General features: G+C 43.7%; 1 protein-coding gene across 2 annotated transcripts in view; it reads right to left on the bottom strand.

Annotated features, from left to right (window-relative positions):
* The window catches only part of PRKG1 (protein kinase cGMP-dependent 1), a 1,533,271-nt gene that overhangs the window by 375,304 nt on the left and 1,138,184 nt on the right, over nucleotides 1–19,783 (bottom strand). The gene's annotated exons all lie outside the window — the stretch shown is intronic.

Genomic DNA, 19,783 nt, shown 5'->3' with positions numbered 1-19,783 from the left:
CCCCGCCAGCAAACAAGGTATCTGATGCTGCGGCGGAGCGGGCGGCGACGACGGGGGAGGGTTGGTGGCGGGAGGGGGCTTCAAGGGGATCGTCGGTAGGCCTGCAGTGGGATCCAATGTGGCAGCGGCGGCTCGGGGGGGGGGAGGCGGTGGGGGGGGCAGCTAAACAGTGCCCCCCACCTCGGGCTCTGCCCCCCCCCCTCCACTAGGTTAGCACTGTGCTAATAAATACAGAAAAAAGTTCTGTAACGTGGGAAACGGTGCACGCTTGAGGTGGAACTACCGCTTGTAGCTGCATTGGGCCGGCGGTAGTTCTGGGTTGCCAAATTTCCTGGGACTATTGACAACTGGCCAAGTATTAACTGGCACCACATACACTGCATATTCAATATCAAAGTCCAGACGTGGTCCGGCATAGACTATCCCGGAATAACTCCAGGCCATGAGAAAATGCTAACACCATTAATGCACATTATTAATAAATAAGTCATATTTCATAAAATAAGATCTGTGGTCCATGACTTGTTTATCCATGACATGGTGTGGTAATATGGTAGTGCAGTTTGGTACATTCAGCTGTTAAGAGCCCTTTTACAAAGCGGCTGTAAGCCCAACGAGGGCATACCACGTGCTAAGCTTGAACTACCGCCAGCCCAATGCGGGCGCTGACGGTGGTTCCAGCCCCAGCATGCACCATTTGCCATGCTAGGGAAAATAGCTGGCTATTTTCCAGCATGGCGCTAACCCGGCAGTACTTGGGCAGTGCCGCACACTACCCTGTTATCACTGGGATAGCGCAGGAGCCCTTACTGCCACTTCAATGGGTGGCGGTAAGTGGTCCCCCTTGCATGGCCACATGGTAAGAGCACTCTTACTGTATGGCCATGGCTATTTTCAGGCATTTTACCCACTGTGGTAAAAAGGGCCACAGCACACGGCAAAAATGGCTTCAGCCACTAGCGCAGGGCTCTATTTACCGCAGCTTAGTAAAAGGACCCCTTAATGTTTGTTGTATTATATGCTACTGTGAGCTTCTTCAGACATCTGTCAAACTATATAAATGAGAAAAAAAAAAGAAAACAAAACAGAGGGGTAGCCTGCCCACAAGCTGGCCTAAATAACAGTAGATATAAAACAACAAAGCAGTGGGATCAATGCATTTAATGGAACAATACCCAACATGGCCACGTTTCGCCCTCAGGCTGCGTCAGGGGTATAAACTATCAAAAGTGTATATAAATATATTATGCACACTTGTAGTGGGATAAGAACAATTGTTCCAAAAATCTAGTTCCACTTATCTGCTACTTCTAACTGAACTGATATGCATTAGCTAAATATTCTTTATGAATTTCTAATAATCCAGCATTTCAAGAGAAAAAATGAAGGTGCATTCCTAAGTGATAGGCCTAAAACCTGTGCATGTATTCATGAAAAGAATCTTTTAATAGACAGAACCACTAGTGGTAAAGCTTATTGTGAGCGTAACGTATGTCGGGGCACATAAGGTACCAACAATTCTTTCAACACTTTAGGTTCCCCATTCTTTATAATCCTGATGAATATCAAATAAATTAATTTAAAACACATGCGTTAGATTGCTAGTAACTAATGAAACTGTTCAAGGCTCACTGTTATATGCTCATAGTGATGGTAGCCTGTCAATAGTCTTGCTGCAGAATTTTGTGCTAAATGCAGAGTTTTTTAGTTTGTCATTGGAAGGCCTACATAAATAAAATTACAGTAATGCCTTATAGATAAAATCAATAGCTGTACTTCCAAACAAAGGTTCTCTGCCTACAACGATTTCAATCTCTTCAAAAAACGTATTCTAAATAACACAATGGAGTAGGAATCTGAGATTTCATAGTCAAATATCAATCAAATATGACACCAAGATAAAGAATTTTCCTACAATTATCATGTAATTTGCACTATTCAACCTCTCAGGATAGTCCAAAGATAAATTTGTTTAATTTTAATATACTGCTCACAAGCTATATTCAGGTACAGTAGGTTTTTTTTTTTTTCTGTCCTTGGAAGGATCACAACTGAGTATTATCTGCGGAAACTGAGGGTTTAAGTGCCCTTTTACAAAGGCACCTAAGGGCCTACATGCATCCAGCACGCACAAAATCAGCATTACCGCCCAGCCACTGCGTGCCCCGGGCAGTAATTCTGAATTTGGTGTGCGCCAACAACACGTGGTAGAATATATTTTCTATGTTTTACCACGTGGCACTTACCTGGCGGTAAATGGCAGTGGATGCGTGATGCAAGCCTACTGCCTGGATAGCACGTGAGACCTTACCACTAAGTCATTGGGTGGTGGTAAGGTCTCAGGCCGAAAATGGACATACACTGGTTTTTATTTTAACTCACGTCCATTTTTCAGCCCCTTAAAAAAGGTCCTTTTTCTAGGACACAGCAAAAACTGGCCCAGTGCGCGCCCAAAAGAAGCACTCAAAATTCCACAGGCCACTTTGTACCACAGCTTATTAAAAGGACCCCCTAGTGATCACAGGTATAACCTTGGTTCCCAGATCCTAATATACCATAATTATATCTATTCCTTCAACAAATCAAATGCTTACCTTTTATGAGTCAAATAAGCAAGATAAAAAAAAAACAGTCTAAATGTACTTAAAAACATAGAAGCAATAGAAAAGACCTAAGCAAAATCAAACATACAACAGTGCAAACAAACTGTGATTTCATCATTAGGAATTGTAGAGAGCAGAGTGACTGCTGGATATGAGGATCACTAACCTGAGTGCCTGGGGAAGGTGGTAGACTTCACACATGACTTAGGTAGGACCTAGATAGGGAGGAGCAGCTATCATAGCACAAGTGGATTTCAATAGCATAGGGAAGTACTGGAGGGAGGTCCTAGAAGCCAATTTTAAAATTTTAGGTAGAAAGTTGAAACCCAGAACTTCCATGGTAGCATTCTCAGAAATGGAATGCAAGGCTCCTGAGGCAGGCAGAAATCCTGTCTCAATATGTGGATGGAATAATGGTGCAGGGAAGACAGATTTAGGTTTATTATGAACTGGACAACATTTTGAGTTCTCAAGTAAGTGTCTAGTTACTTTGCAGTCTAATTATCTGGTTGGTATTCAAAATGATTTAACTGGTCAGAAGTAGCCACTGGCCAGTTAAATTGCTTGTTTGAGGCTTTAGAAACATTTTCAGTGATACTTAATTGGTTATCTTAGCTGAAAATTGCACAGCTAGACTAAGTTTTTGCTGTAAAAGGTTTCAGCATGTTACTCCTTTACTGAGGGATCTGCACTGGCTGCCAGTTAGGGCTAGAGCAAATTTTTTAATTTAAAGAAGTCTTTATTGAGCAATAAACAATACATCAACAATACCTCCACAGGAATCTAACAATCAAAATTTACCCCAATTGAAACTCAAATACAAAACAGGAAAATATTACTAAAAATCATAATTAAATTTTCATATACATTTTTTATTTTTATTCCCAAACAAATCATATATTAAACTTATCAAAATACCTTATTTTTACTATACAAATGCACAACAATCCCTAACAAAATTATCTAAAACATATCTTCACATCCATCCATCCATTTATTACCCTTATAAGTTCACTAAAAAAAACTCCTCCGGAATCGGAAACAGTCCATGATAGAGACTTTCCTTCTTAAAGAATCACCAATTCATCTGGCGAATACATCCGGTTCTGCCCATCACATAGTTCCAATCTTAACCACGGAAATCTTCCCTTATTCCATAATTTCCAAACAGATTTAGAGTCAAACACTCCTATTTCTCCAAAAGATTGTTCAGCCTGACACAGAATTTGTGTTTTGCTCAGTTGGCGTCTTCAGGAGCTGTCAGTCATGACTCGAATAATATAAATGTATTTGGCATACCATAGCTTGAAAGATCAGTCAGTCCAACCGCAATCAGAACTCCAAACTCTAAGCATGCTAAGAAAATAATGGGTGTCTCTATCGTTAGCACGCACTAATTGTTAGCATACGCTAAAATATTTGCATGCTTACAGCGCGGCTTAGTAAACAGGGTCCTAAGGGGGTCTTTTACTAAAAATTAGCTCGAGTTATCTGCAGGAGTGCCCATAGGAATAAAATCGGACCTGCTGCAGATAACATGAGCTAACCTTTAGTAAAAGATTCCCTGAGTCTTCCAACAGTTAATAAGATTCATTATAAACAATTTTATGACAAATCTTTTAGGGGTCCTTTTACTAAGGTGCACTGAAAAACGGCCTGCGGTATTGTAGGTGCGTGTTTTGGGTGCGCACAGAATTATTTTTCAGCGCACCTACAAAAAGTGCCTTTTTTAGTTTTGCCGAAAATGGATGTGCGGCAAAATGAAAATTGCCACTTGTCCATTTTGAGTCTGAGACCTTACTGCCAGCCATTGACCTAGTGGTAAAGTCTCATGCGATAACCGGGCAGTAATGAGCTACACGTGTCAAATGCCACTTGGCGCATGTCCGATATGCGCGTCCAAAATAAAAATTATTTTTCGGATGCGTGTATTGGATGCGCACCAAAAGAGAAATTACCACAAGAGCCACACAGTAGCCGGGCGGTAAACCTGTTGGGCATGCGTAGATGCTTACGCAGCTTAGTAAAAGGGCCCCTAAGTTGCTTTTCAGTTAAGCTGTGGAACTTGATTCCAGTTCAGCTCCGATGTACAGATTATTTTCAGTTTAGACGAGCGTCGATAAACACTTTGATCTATGAAAAGTTTAAACTGTCATTGAATTCTTATTGTGACCCACTATGATTCCTGTTGGAAATTTTTGGGATACAAAAAATAGGAATGGAATGAAAAATTAGCAGTTAGTTCCTAAATAAAATCCGGCTATTCAGGGACAGACTTAGCACTTGGCCAGTTACATGCAGATTGAGCATGTAACTAGCCAGGGTAACCGCATAAATGAGACCACATAAAACAGTCTTAATTTGGGGCCCTTTTACCAAGCTGTGGTAAAAAGACTCCTGCGGTAGCAGTGGCAGCCATTCTTACCATGCACCAGGGCCCTTTTTACCACAGCAGGTAAAAAAAACAGAAAATCAACATGGACATGCGGTAAAATTGCATGTACCACATGGCCATGTGAGGGGGAGCACTTACCACCAACCACTGAGGTGGCGATAAGGGCCCTGCAGTAACCTGATGGTAACCAGGCAGCACGTGTCGCTGCCCAATTACCATTAGGCAGTGCCGTAGCTACGTGGGGCCTGAGGGGGCCTGGGCCCCCATATATTAGGCCCTGGCCCCCCTGCCGATGATCCCCTTGAACCCCCCCTCCCGCCACCAACCCTCCCCCGCTGTCGCCGCCCGCCCCGCCGCCGCATCAGATACCTTGTTTGCTGGCGGGAGTCCCCGAACCCCGCCAGCCGAAGAGAGTCTTCTTCAGCACCGGAGTAGCGCCTTCGTTCAACTAAGTTCCTGGTGTGATCAGCTGTTTCTGACACCTTACGCCCTGCACGAGGCTACATGCACAGTGCAGGGCGTAAGGCGTCAGAAACAGCTGATCACAACAGGAACTTAGTTGAACGAAGGCGCTACTCTGGCGCTGAAGAAGACTCTCTTCGGCTGGCGGGGTTCGGGGACCCCGCCAGCAAACAAGGTATCTGATGCTGCGGCGGAGCGGGCGGCGACGGCGGGGGAGGGTTGGTGGCGGGAGGGGGCTTCAAGGGGATCGTCGGTAGGCCTGCAGTGGGATCCAATGTGGCAGCGGCGGCTCGGGGGGGCAGCTAAACAGTGCCCCCCCCACCTCGGGCTCTGGCCCCGCCCCTCCCCACTAGGTTAGCACTGTGCTAATAAATACAGAAAAAAGTTCTGTAACGTGGGAAACGGTGCACGCTTGAGGTGGAACTACCGCTTGTAGCTGCATTGGGCCGGTGGTAGTTCTGGGTTGCCAAATTTCCTGGGACTATTGACAACTGGCCAAGTATTAACTGGCACCACATACACTGCATATTCAATATCAAAGTCCAGACGTGGTCCGGCATAGACTATCCCGGAATAACTCCAGGCCATGAGAAAATGAGAATGCTTAATTGGGATAATGACCTTTGGTATGGGTTAGAGAAATAGGGTTAGTATATGCAGCTTGATATTTATCTTTTACTGTAAACCACTTTAATTTGACTATAATGAAAGGAGACTCAATAAATGATAAATGGTTTTACAGAGGTGCTTCATTTTATTTTTTCCTTAGTATACCGTAACTCTTACACTTCTGTGATGTCATCTTAAATATAAGTGAAAATGTGTTTATTTTGATATAACAACAACAACAACAACCATTTCTAAAGCGCTACTAGGGTTACGCAGCACTGTACAATTCAAACATAGAAGGACAGTCCCTGCTCAAAGAGCTTACAATCTACTGATGTTATTAATGATGGATTATCTGTTTCATTCTGAAACTTAATAAAAAGTATAGAGAAAAAAAGAAAAGAAAAAGGAGATAAAATAGTTTTTAAACTACAACATGAGCAAAAACTGATAGTTGGCCAACAACATAAGATTCAGAATGATGCCTCTTTGTAGAAAAATAACAAAACAGGGAAGTTACAGAATCCCAGTAGAAACAAAAACAGCTCAGGTGTCTTTAATTATCCTTGTCAACTGCTAAGCAAGTTGTAAGTACAATGAAAAATCAGACTTTGAAATGTTTGTATGCAAATGCTATGTGGTTCCCAAACCTGGTCTTGGAGGCACTCCAACCAGTCAGGTTTTTAGGATATCCACAATGAATAATCATGAGAGAGATTTGCATGCATTGCCTCCACTGCATGCAAATCTCTCTCGTGAATATTCATTGTGGATATCCTGAAAACCTGAAGTCTAAAAAACAAGGTGGAGAGCTGGAATGTTTAGCATTGAAAGAAAAGGGTGATATAATAGGCATCTCAAAGACCTGGTGGAAGAAGGATTGTGAATGAGACAACCTGAAAACCTGATTGGCTAGATAACCCCCAAGACAGGGAGTGAAAACTCTGATCTAGGCTTCATCATGGTCAATATGTTGAAATTCTCTGCTTAGTATGCAGTGACAGCCAAACAAACAGAATGTTAAGAATAATTAGAAAGGAAGTGGAGAATAAAACAGAGAATACCGTAATGACTTTGTATCTGACATAGCAATCTCAGCAGTCATATGCATAGTTCTAATGTTTGGTTACATATCATACTACAACATAACAATCTTAGCAGTCACATGCCAGTCTCTTACAAAATAAATATATAATAAAAGGATTATATATCATACATAACGTGAGTGACCTCAGCAGTCATACGCGTATCTCTTAAAACATAGTGATATCAAAGGGCATCTCAAATAAAATTACCTCAAATAGACAACTACCGGTTAATTCATTTAAAAAAAAACATTAAAAAAGTGAACATCTTCAAAAACTAAAATCAAGCTGAAAACACAGCTAGTTTTCAGAGGACAACCCCCCCCCCCCCCCCCCCCCACACACACACACACACATGCAAAAATGTAAACAGAGGCACAGCTGTGATTCACCTAAACTATGACTTATTTTTCACAGTATTCTTATATTGCTCTTATTGAAAAGAATTTCACAAAATGGCATTCTGTGCTGTACTTCTGATTGGTATCTACACGTTTAGTTACTACTACTACTACTTATCATTTCTATAGCGCTACTAGACGTACGCAGCGCTGTACACTTCAACATGAAGAGACAGTCCCTGATCGACAGAGCTTACAATCTAATCAGGACAGACAAACAGAACAAATAAGGGATAAGGAGAAAGAGTAGCAAGATTCCGTGCAGAATCCCAAAGAGTAGCAAGATTCCGGAATCCCAAGACTACTACTACTTATCATTTCTATAGCGCTATTAGACGTACGCAGCGCTGTACACTTGAACATGAAGAGACAGTCCCTGCTCAACAGAGCTTACAATCTAATTAGGACGGACAAACGAGATAAGGGAATATTAAAGTGAGGATGATAAAATAAGGGTTCTGAACAAGTGAATAAGGGTTAGGAGTAGGCTGTCTGAAGCTTCTTAAAGAGTTGTTCTTTACAACACACGTATATTGCGTTACAGTAGTCTAGGTGGCTTAACACCATTGACTGTACTAGGCCATGGAATGTGCCTCTTAGGAAGTAGGATTTGATTCTTTTAAGTTTCCACATGGCGTAGAACATTTTCTTTGTTGTATTTTTCGCATGGTCTTCTAGTGTGAGATTTTGATCAATCGTAACTCCCAGAATTTTCAAGCTATCGGAGACCGTAAGACCATTAAACTATTTATGTTTTTAATTTTGTCTGTATGATATTGTCTCGCGTTGACAGACACCTGATGCAGGTGAATGCCGAAATATGAATAAACATTGTTTACGCTGACTTCTGACTCCGCCTCGTGGTTCCATTTGTGGCCTGCTACATTATCAATGGCCACATGGAGTGGAGGAATAACCTAATCCTAATGGTTGCAGTACCTGGGAGAGAAGCAGAGCAGAAAACCAGAGGTTTCTTGTTCAAATCCCACTGTAGCTATTTATAACTTTCTTCTCCTTTTTTTTTATTTTAAATTGTGAGCTCCCCAGGGACAGAAAAATATGTATTGTGAATTCGCTGACTCCAGTCAGTGGAGAACTGCACAATCGGATAACTTTTCTGTAATCTAGATGTGCCAAGTTCCAGGTCTAAATTCAGAAATCCATCTTTTTGGACATGGACCTTCTGCATTTAGAGCTGGACATCCATACTTTGGTCTTTCCTTTGTCCCACCAAAAACACACTCAGACCATGCCCCTTTGCCATATCCTGGCTTTATAAAATTGGAATTTGGATGTCCATGCAATATGGATGACTAAATGCCAATTTTCAGTTGTTTAAAACATGAATAGAGCTTCTAAAATAACCACCATAGCTTACTACATGCAGGTGAATTTTAAAATATGTTTTATGTGTGTACAATGTTGGAAGATTACATCAGTAAAGATTTTATGATTGTGTCAAACTTCTGTTCTTTATGATTTGTAATAATTAATGTATGCAAAAAGATTTACGTTAATTGACATATATGAAGTAAAATCAATCCATCAATAAGTTCTGCCAATCCATTCATCACCAATGCAAACTGCAGATACGTGAGGGGGTACCTTTGTGAGGTAAGCTTAGCCAAAGCAAAGGGGGAACGGAATACTCCATTAGCAATGACCATTGCTGTTGGTTCTCGGTGAAGTGTGACCCATTTAATATGCCTAGAGACCGCCTTCTGAATCCTTATGTCCAACTCCAGCTTGACAGTTGCAGATAACAGTGCCAAGGTAGGCCTCATAGGGAACTTATCCCTTCCATTGCTCTTTGGAATTATGCCTAGAGGCTGCTGACTGGACTTTTAGAGATTGATGCAATGATGCCTTTAGCATAAAAAGTTGAGCTCACTTCCAGGCATGGACAATTAAAATGGGTCTGAATCTCCTCCAATCTGAAATTCTTGGTGAATTACAAAATTTTCCAGTAACAGAAAAGCTTTTATTAGTATAGTCCCTCTCAGACTCCATGCTTAAGTGACAAGAGCCCTTTGTCTTAGCTTCCTTATTGAGAAGAAATTATACCTAATGATTAAATTGTAGCTCTCATTGTATGGTCTTCTGGGTTTTATTTACATTGCTGGACAATTATGTGTGTTTGTTTTGTAATCTGCCAAGAATTTCAGACTGAGAAGAATATATATTTCAAAGAAAGAAAGAATATAGCCTTTATGCTGGCAATGAATAAAACAAAGATGACAAGAAAATGTAAGGACTGCCAAAAACAACTGCTTAAGAATGTGCATGCCTTATTATTTAGTTTATTTAAAATGAATAAAATTGTGAGAGTACCATGATGAAGAACGGCCACTGAACTAGAGAATGACACAGGGATAGGGTCCTGCGGTAAAAAAAAAGTAGTGCATTTACTGTGGGTGTGAGAGCAAAACCTTTTACCGCCCTTCGGGAACAGTATAAAGCTTTGCTCCTGATGTAAAAAAAAAGTGGTTACCACTCTTGCGGGTCCTGTATTCCAGTGTCTGTTTGTCTGTCTGTCTTTCTGCTTGTCCTTCCTTCCTCCCTCACTCCCTTCCGTAGGACCTCACACGATCTCCACAGGCATGCAATGGGGCCTTCTCTATGTCAGGTCCTGCCTTCTAATGCAACTTCCTGTTTACAGGAAGTTGCATCAGAAGGCAGGACCCAACAGTGAGAAGGCCCTGGAGCAAGTGTGTGGAGATCACTGTCAGCTGCATAAGAGCACTACTATGGTGGGAGGGGAAGGAAGACAAAGTGCCGGACACGCAGGCGGGCACTGGAGGGGCGGGAAGGGTGGGAGGGGGGCTGCTGTACCCTCAGGGGAAGGGGATGCTGGAAAGGCAGGAGGAGGGCTGCTGGACCCTCAGGGGGATGGGGTGCTGGAAATATAGGAGGGGGCTGCTGGATCTGCAGGGGGTTGGAAGGAAGGGAGGAAGACACTGGACCCATTGGGGTGCTGCAGTTAAGAGAGAAAAAGTGATGGCAGTAAGGAGGGAAAAGAAAGAGGCACTGGACCCATGGGGGGATCTGGAGGGAAGGGCAAGAGGTGCTGGACCCATGGAATGCTGGAGGGAAGGGAGAGAGGCACTTTACACAAGGGGGACCTGGAGAGAAGGGAGATAGGCACTGAACCTATGGGGGGACCGGAGGAGAGAAAGAGGTGCTGGACCCATGAGGGGCGGGGGTGAAGGAGGAGAGATGCTGGACCCACAAGGGGGATAGAGGGAAGTGAGAGAGGTGCTGGACCCATGGGGGGGGGGGGAGGGCAGGCAGCAGGGAGAGAGGTACCCAGATCCATGGGGGGGCTGAAGGGAAGGGAGAGAGAGAGAGAGAGAGGTTCTAAATCTATGGGGGGCTGGAGGTCAGTGAGAGAGGTGCTAGACTCATGGAGGGGAGCTGGGGACAGGGAGAGAGGTGCTGAACCCATGGAAGGGGGCCTGCTGGAGGGAATATAGAGAGGTGCTGGACAAGCAGGAGGGAAGAGAGAGAAGGGAAGGAAAGAGATGCTGAACCAAGCAGAGGAAGGAAGAGGGAATGAAATACTGAACACACAGCAGAGAGAGGGAGGGAGGGAGACACATTGGTGTGGGGGACGAAGAGAGGGGAGAAGCTGCATACAGGGAGGTATACAGAAACAGAGGGGAGATGATGGGCATTGAGGGGAACATAGGGATAGGAACACAAAGCGGAGATGCCGCATGAAGATAGTATATGCACACAGAGTGACAATGCCAGACATGGGAGGATGGATATGGACACAAATGGAAGATGCTAGACATGAGGGAGAAGAGGAACACATAAGGGAGATGTTGGACTTGGGGGGTAGGGACACAGAGGAGTAATGCTGGACACAAGTGGAAGGGATAGGGACATAGTGTGATAATAATGAATGCAGGGAGATAGACTCAGAGGAGATGCTGGACAGGGAAGTATAGGGGACACAGAGAAGAAAGATGCTGAGCATGGAGAAAGTAGAAATGTCAAATGGACAGGAGACACTTGCGAGTGAGTTAAGAGAAGACAGAGGGAAAGAAAAACCAGAGCCTAGGACCAACGTGATTTGAAAAATAAAATGACTGTTCAACAAAGGCAGAAAAAAATATTTTTATTTTCTATTTTGTGATTAGAATGTCATATTTGAAATGTGTATCCTGCCAGAGCTTGTGTTAGACATGGCTGGAGCCCAGGGCAGAAATTTTGGAGGGGGATTCTACCAGGCCATGCCGCCTTCAGCTTCCAGCAGGCTTAGAGCTCTCCTTGGCCTGGGATCAGTTGCCCTAGTTGCATTCCCCTAACACTGTCTCTGGCATGTGTCATCCTTATATTTTGTCTAACAAAAATACAGTGGATATAATTTAAAAAGTGCTAATTTATTTTATTTATTTATTTATTATCTCATTTGTACCCCACAGTTTCCCAACAGTGTCAGGCTCAATGTGGCTTACAATCAGTGGTGTGCTGGAGCTGGCTCGCACCGGCTCGCAAGTGCTGGTTGTTAAATTTTGCTCCGACTTGCCAGCTGGTTGTTACAAAGCGCGAGCCGGCTCTCCCTCCCTGTTCCCGAATCCAGTCCCTCACCGACCCTGCCTTGGCCATCGAGTTCTTCGGGGCAGGTAGCCTTGCCTGCCCGCTGCCGGCGCTGATCCTCCCCCGCTGCCGGTTCGCTCTTTAAAAATGGCCGCCGAGACTTCCAGAGGCGGCCTCGTGAGACTTCTGCTGAAGTCTTGGAAGCTGCCCTTGTAAGTCTCGGCGGCCATTTTGAAGCGCGATCCGGCAGCAGGGGAGAGTCAGCGCCGGCAGCGGGCAGGCAAGACTGCCTGCCCCGAAGAATTCGCTGAACAACTCGGGAGGGGGTGGCAGGGGAGAGAAGGTAGTCTCAGTTGCTGGGCATGGGTGGCTGGAGGGGGGCAGGGGAGAAGGGAGTTGCTGGATATGGGTGGCTGGAGGAGGAAGGGGGCAGGGGAGAGAAGGGAGTCGCTGGATATGGGTGATTGGAGGAGGAAGGGGGCAGGGGAGAGAAGGGAGTCGCTGGACATGGGTGGCTGGAGGGGGGCAGGGGAGAGAGGGCAATCGCTGGGTATGGGTGGCTGGAGGGGAGGGCATGGGGAGAGAAGGGAGTCGCTGGGCATGGGTGGATGGAGGGCAGGGGAGAGGAGGATCGCTGGGTATGGGTGCATGCAGGCCAGGGGAGAGGAGGGTCTCTGGTAATGGGTGGATGGAGGGCAAGGGGAGAGGAGGGTCACTGGATATGGGTGGATGGAGGGCAGGGGAGAGGAGGGTCGCTGTGTATGGGTGCATGCAGGGCAGGGCAGGGGAGAGGAGGGGAGAGAGAAGAAATGCTGGACATGGATGGAGGGAACGGAAGAGTGAGGAAGGAGATGAGATGAGGGAAAAGGAAGAGAGAAGAAAAACTGCACATGGATGAAGAAAATAGGCAGAAGCTGGATCCACTAGACAGTCAAGTCTGTGGAGGACCAGAAATGAAGAAGAAAGGAGGAAAGGAAAGAAATAAATGGAAAGGAAGCCCTGGAAACGGAGTTAAAAGGACAGACAGCAGCAGAATCGGATACTGGGCCAGCATGATCAGAAAAACAGGCACCAGACAACAAAGGTAGAAAAAAAATCATTTTATTTTCATTATAGTGTTTGGAATATGTTCACTTTGAGAATCAGGTGCTCAACATTAAAAGTTTATATTTATTTACTTATTTGTTGGATTTTTTCGCACATTAAACATGAATTAGGTTGGAACCTGGGATCATTTAATTTTTTTTTACTGGAGTAATGCATTGCCCCCCTCCCAAGCTCTCTCCCCGGCTATAGCCAACTCTGCAATTTGGGAGGGGGCGCAGAGGGGGACCAGGGAGAGAGCCTGTTGTTAAACATTTACCAGCACACCACTGCTTACAATGCACCACAGAGGCAGACGCCAATGCAGTAAAATGAAGCTAATACAGCAGAAAACCTACAAGAGATACTGGGGAAGAGTAGGAATGGACAGAAGGAGAAGGGAAACTGTGAGAGAAGATGGAAGGGGGATGTGTCCAAATGTCTTTAGATCGATGCGCTTCCAGCAGTGGAGACACATGAAAAGGCCGTGGGATAAGCACTTCCAAATAACATGGTCTTCAGAGATTTCCTGAAAGTTAGATGATCTGTGATGGTTTTTATGGTCCTTGGCAAAGAATTCCAAAGCTGAGTGATAATGAAAGAGAAGGAGGGGTAGCATACGTGGACTTGTACCTGATGCCGTTGCAGTTGGGATAATGAAGGGTAAGATATGAACGGGAGAGTCTGAATGTATTCCGAAGCGGTAGGATGATGAAATCTATCATATAGCCAGGAGGAGTGGCCTAGTGGTTAGGGTGGTGGACTTTGGTCCTGGGGAACTTAGGAACTGAGTTTGATTCCCACTTCAGGCACAGGCAGCTCCTTGTGACTCTGGGCAAGTCACGTAACCCTCCATTGCCCCATGTAAGCCACATTGAGCCTGCCATGAGTGGGAAAGCGCAGGGTACAAATGTAACAAAAACATATATATATATAGGATTTTATGAATTAGAGAGCAGAGTTTAACAGTGATACGTTCTTTGACAGGAAGCCAATGTAGTTGGCTAAAAGTCCTTAGTGCTACAGTGAAAACTTCACAGAAACATTTTAAGCACTTTAGGGGCAGTTACTTCATCACCAGCCAAAAACCTCCAATAATCATTCTCATTTTTTCTTAGAGCCCTGTTTACTAAGCTGCACACTTTTGCTAGAGACACCTATAGGAATATATGGGTGTCTCTACGTTAGCACACACTAAAAACTGTAGCACACCTTATTAAACAGGGCCCTTATCATTTTCTTATAATCTTCTTATAATTTGCTTGTGATTTTCTTTGCCCATACTTTAAAAACAACGTGCAGTGCAGATCAAACCTCTTATGTAAACTTTTCATAATATAATCATTAACTGCACTTAGCTTAAAGCTCCCAGTGGGAACCCATTTTGCCCACTGGCTTTCTCAAGGGAGACTTTTTTTCTTCCAGCATGCCCATACATCAGCTGTCACCCATTATTTTCACTGTAACACTAAGGATTTTTGAGGTCTTTTCCTCCATTTTTGATTTTCATGCAGATGTAAAATGATACTTTAAGCACTTGTTATTGATATCCACAGTATGAGGTCCTTTTACTAAGGTGCGCTGAAAATGGCCTGCGGCAGTGTAAACGCGTGTTTTAGGCACATGCAGAATCATATTTTAGTGCACCTGTAAAAAAGGCCTTTTTTATTTTTGTTGAAAATGGATATGCAGCAAAATTTAAATTGTCATGTGTCCATTTTGGGTCTGAGACCTTACTGCCAGCCACTGATCTAGTGGTAAAATCTCACATAGTAACTGAGTGGTAATGACCAACGTGCATGAATGCCACTTGACACACGTAGCTGACAAGCACCAGAAACTAAAAAATATTTTTCGGACGCACGTAGCGGATGTGCGCCAAAAATGAAATTACCGCAAGGGCCAAGTGGTAGCCGGGCAGTAACTCGGAATTGGCGCGCATTGGGGGCGTGTAGGCACTTATGCAGCTTAGTAAAAGGGCACCTATTTTTGTTAGAAGTGATTCTTAACATCTGTGGAAAGTTTCTTCTTTTGGAAGTGATCTTTATATTTTGCACAGTATAGGAGGAAATGTAACTCTTTCTCTTTCTTTGGTGTTGTACTACATGCGACATGTGGCTTCTTGAGATTTTGGTTTAATTTATGTTTATCATTTTTGGTCAGCTATTATGTATTTGGCATTTGAGTTTGACCGAGGTGTTCTTTTAGCATTGAATGTTTTATGTAACATTTTGCATTAATTTGGCTTGTTCAGTTTTTCCGATAATGGAGGAAATATTTGTGAGGGGGGAGGGGAGACAGAGGTTTTGTTGATCTTTGTACTGTATTGTTTGTGATTTATAAAATGACAGTTGTAAAGAATATTGTTTCTTTTTATACTTTAATAAAATGATTTAAATATAAAATCATAACTGTTTGAGGTTTGTGTGGATGGGATCAGAGATCACAGGGTCGGGGCAGAGAATAAGTACATAAGTACATAAGTATTGCCATACTGAGAAACACCAAAGGTCTATCAAGTCCAGCATCCTGTTTCCAACAGTGGCCAATCCAGGTCACAAATACCCGGCAAGACCCCAAAAATGTACAAAACATTTTATACTGCTTATCCCAGAAGTAGTGGATTTTCCCCAAGTTAATTTAATAATGGTCTATGGACTTTTCCTTCAGGAAGCCCTCCAAACCTTTTTAAAACTCCGCCTTTACCACTTTCTCTGGCAATGAATTCCAGAGTTTAATTACACGTTGAGTGAAGAAAAATTTTCTCCGATTCGTTTTAAATTTACTACATTGTAGCTTCATCGCATGCCCCCTAGTCCTTGTATTTTTGGAAAGCATGAACAGACGCTTCACATCTACCCATTCAGCTCCACTCATTATTTTATAGACCTCTATCATATCTCCCCTCAGCCGCCTTTTCTCCAAGCTGAAGAGCCCTAGCCGCTTTAGCCTTTCCACATAGGAAAGTCGACCCATCCCCTTTATCATTTTTGTCGCCCTTCTCTGCACCTTTTCTAATTCCACTATATCTTTTTTGAGATGCGGCGACCAAAATTGAACACAAAATTCGAGGTGCGGTCGCACCATGGAGCGATACAAAAGCATTATAACATCCTCATTTTTGTTTTCCATTCTCACGGGAAATGGGGTGGGGATGTGGACAGCACTCACGGGGATGGAGCGAGGACAGTGACAGAGCTCGTGGGGATGGGGCAGGGACAGGGACAAACTTTGTCCCCCATTTCATTCTCTATAATGAACTTCACATGCATGGCATTTCCTGTGCATGAAAATGAAATGAGGGGGTCATCAGGCTGTGACAGTGTGGGAACTCTCACAAATGCTCAGGAAAGGTGTTAAGGTCTTTCCAGATAGTTTTGGATAAGATGTTGTCCACTTGCCAAGAAAAGTGATCACATGACTGACATACTATTACAGTGAGCTACTTATCTTCAGAGAATGATCCCATAGTCCTTACTAAGCTATTAGCCTAGCTTGCACTGTCAGAAGCAAAATTTAAAGCAGCCTTTTACCACTCCAAATTTATCTCCTGTCCAGCATAACATTAGCAATTACAGTAACTAATGAGGGAAAGACGGCATCCTAACCCTCGCTACTCAAAGTAACCACCACCTATCTTCTCAATTAGTACAATCTTCACCTCTCTTTACTTTAAAATTCAACGCAGAACTCCCCTCTTCCTGCTTCATTTCATCATCTTCTTCTCTTGCTCTCCCATGTTAAAAAATCAGAAACAATCCCCGCCAACCTAATTCTTATGAAAACAATCCAACTCCTTTTCAAAAAGTCTCTCTATTTTAATTTAATTTAATTATTTAAGTTAATACAAATTTTTATGACCTGCCACTTTTAGCCACTGACAGTACAGAGGGAGGAACAAAACATTACAGAACTATTTATTTAAAAAAAGTCTCCGCCACCCAAAAAGACTCCACACTGCTACTTCCCACCTTTCAATCCCCAAAAACCACCCAAATATCTTACCCTTGCATAAAAAATACTCTAAACCTCTCCAATTAAGAAGAAACATTTCTTAGCAAACCAAATCTTAACTAGTTTTCTAGTTAATTCTGGAATTTATAAAATTCTCTGGTCCCTCAGATACTCCCTACCAGTGTGGCCTCTAGAACCCCATATAGATTCCTTCTACCAGCTTCATCGTGGGATTATGGGGCCCTTTTACAAAGGGGTGTAGGTGCCTATGCGCGTCCAATGAACGTCAAATTGACAATACTGCTCTGCTACCACGTGCCTCAGGCGATAATTCAATTTTTGGCGAATGCCCAAAACACGTTGTAGAAAATATTTTCTATTTTCTACCACAGGGCGCTTACCTGGCGGTAATCAGCAGTTGGCCCACGCTGGACGCTTGCCACCCGGGTAGAGCATGAGACCTTACCACTAAGTCAATTGGTGGCATTAAGGTCTCAGGCTGAAAATGGACCCGCACTGGTTTTCATTTTGCCGCACGTCCATTTTCCGGCACATTAAAAAAAATCCCTTTTTTCTAAGCGTGCTCAGGAAATGGACCAGCGTGCAACCAAAACTCACATCTACACCAGCTCAGGCCACTTTTGGGTGTGCCTTAGTAAAAGGGCCCCTATCTTAGTAAATCATGGGCTTATCAAACATACAGGCCCCAATAAGCAGTCAAAATACAGAGTCAAATAAAAATTTTCTTAAAAAAGCAGATAGCTATAAAATATATGTTTGCATATGACTACTTGATCAAAAACAATTCTAAATCTCAAACGTAAGATTTGTGTTTGTATATAGGAATTTAGGAGGTAAAATGTGGCCCATGGTGGCATCGACATGCAGGATTGTTGCGCTTTTTGCGCCAATGCCACCTTTGACTACCATGTGTAAAAGGTAATTTTCTTTAAAGAGCAAGTGAATGGCCGTGCGCTAATGAAACACATTGATGCACAGCCATTTTCTGGGGGAGCCCTTACCGCCTCCTAAATAGGAGGCAGTGAAGACTTCAGTGCTAACCCGGCGATAACCAGACAGCCTGCGGCACTGCCTGATTAGTGCTGGGCACGCCCCCAGCACTCAGTGGCGTTCCTAGGGTGGGCAGTGGGTGCGATCCGCCCCAGGTGCATGCCACTGGGGGGGTGCCGCGCGCGCCTGTCTGTCGTTCATTCCATGCTCCCTCTGCCCCAGAACAGGTTACTTCCTGTTCCGGGGCAGAGCGGGAGCATGGAACGAACGAAGGACAGGCGCGCACGGCACCCCCCCAGCGGCGTGTGCCCAGGGGGGTTCTTTCACAGGGGGTGTCCTTTCGCGCTGCATCCGAGGGGGGGGGCGCTGCACCCGGGGGGCGGGGCGCATCGGCGATCCGCCCCGGGTGTCAGCCCCCCTAGGAATGCCACTGCCAGCACTAGAAAATAAAAAAACTATTTCTAGAAAACTGGAAGCCGGAACTACCACCAGACTCCTGAGCGAGGCCGCCAGTAGGACCAATTTCCTATGCACAAACCCAATGGTAGCCCTACTGCCAGGAAGTAAGAGGGCCCCTTAAATAATAATTTTCTCTTGGTTCCTCTTGGGCTAGCTCTGTGGCTTGGGTGACAAGTACTTTGCACTGTCATGGATGTGCTCTGCAGTTTGATCTCTGAATTGGATCTTCTGCTCCCTGGGTCACCTGGGGGTGCTATAGAGGCAGCATGCACAGTCTTCAGAAATATTCAGTTGTGATCATTGCTTAAGGGTGCCATCTGATGGCCACAATCGCATGGTTCTAGAAGGAGCCCTGTTGTGTGGTCCCTAGCTCAAGACTATCATTGCATTAACAGATTAAGTATGCGGGGGTGGGCAGCAGGAATCCCCAGGTAATTGTGAATGAAGGCTCAGATCTCATCCCTGTTTCCAACTGAACTGGAAGTACAAAGTTAAGAGCCAGGAAAATAAAGGCACATTCCTGTTTTCTCTTGTATAAAAATATAAGACTATTCCCCTGAGATTTAGCTCTAGTTTCTTTGATACTTAATATCTTTTAATCATGCAACTCTGAGAGGTAATACATTTGTAGATCTCTATTTAAGATGTAAAATTATTTATCAATATTTTCATGCGGTCTTTATTTGTATTATGTAAATTAGCATATAATTAGAAGAGATAAAGACCTTTATTTTAACAGCCCTATTTGCAATTTATATGTGTAATGTCAGCATTTACACATATTTACCAGTATTTACATGTGTAAATCCTCAGAACATATAACTATGAAGGGGCATGTTGATGTGATTTGGATGGGTCAAAAATCCGCAAGTACATTCCCAATTTATTATACATGTATGACTCAATTTCAACATTGAGATTCACAGCTGCTGCCTTCCAGATGTTGGTTTGTCTCCCTTTTAAAGAGAGATTAAAGGGGTGTACCCCCTTAATTCACGATTGTTTATATCCTCTTTCAAATGGAAAATAAATACGGATTGTGGCCTCTGTTGGCAATTATAAGCATGTATACATGTAGGTTTGCCTCCATTTAATATTTCAACATGTCTTTGTGAAATGCTTTGTGAGTAATGGCATCTAGTAGAGGATATGTAGTGAGATAAGTCAGGTGAGTGG

This window comes from Microcaecilia unicolor, chromosome 5, assembly GCF_901765095.1.
Source record: "Microcaecilia unicolor chromosome 5, aMicUni1.1, whole genome shotgun sequence".
Taxonomy (NCBI): Eukaryota; Metazoa; Chordata; class Amphibia; order Gymnophiona; family Siphonopidae; genus Microcaecilia; species Microcaecilia unicolor.
This window is presented reverse-complemented; position numbering and strand designations above follow the sequence as displayed.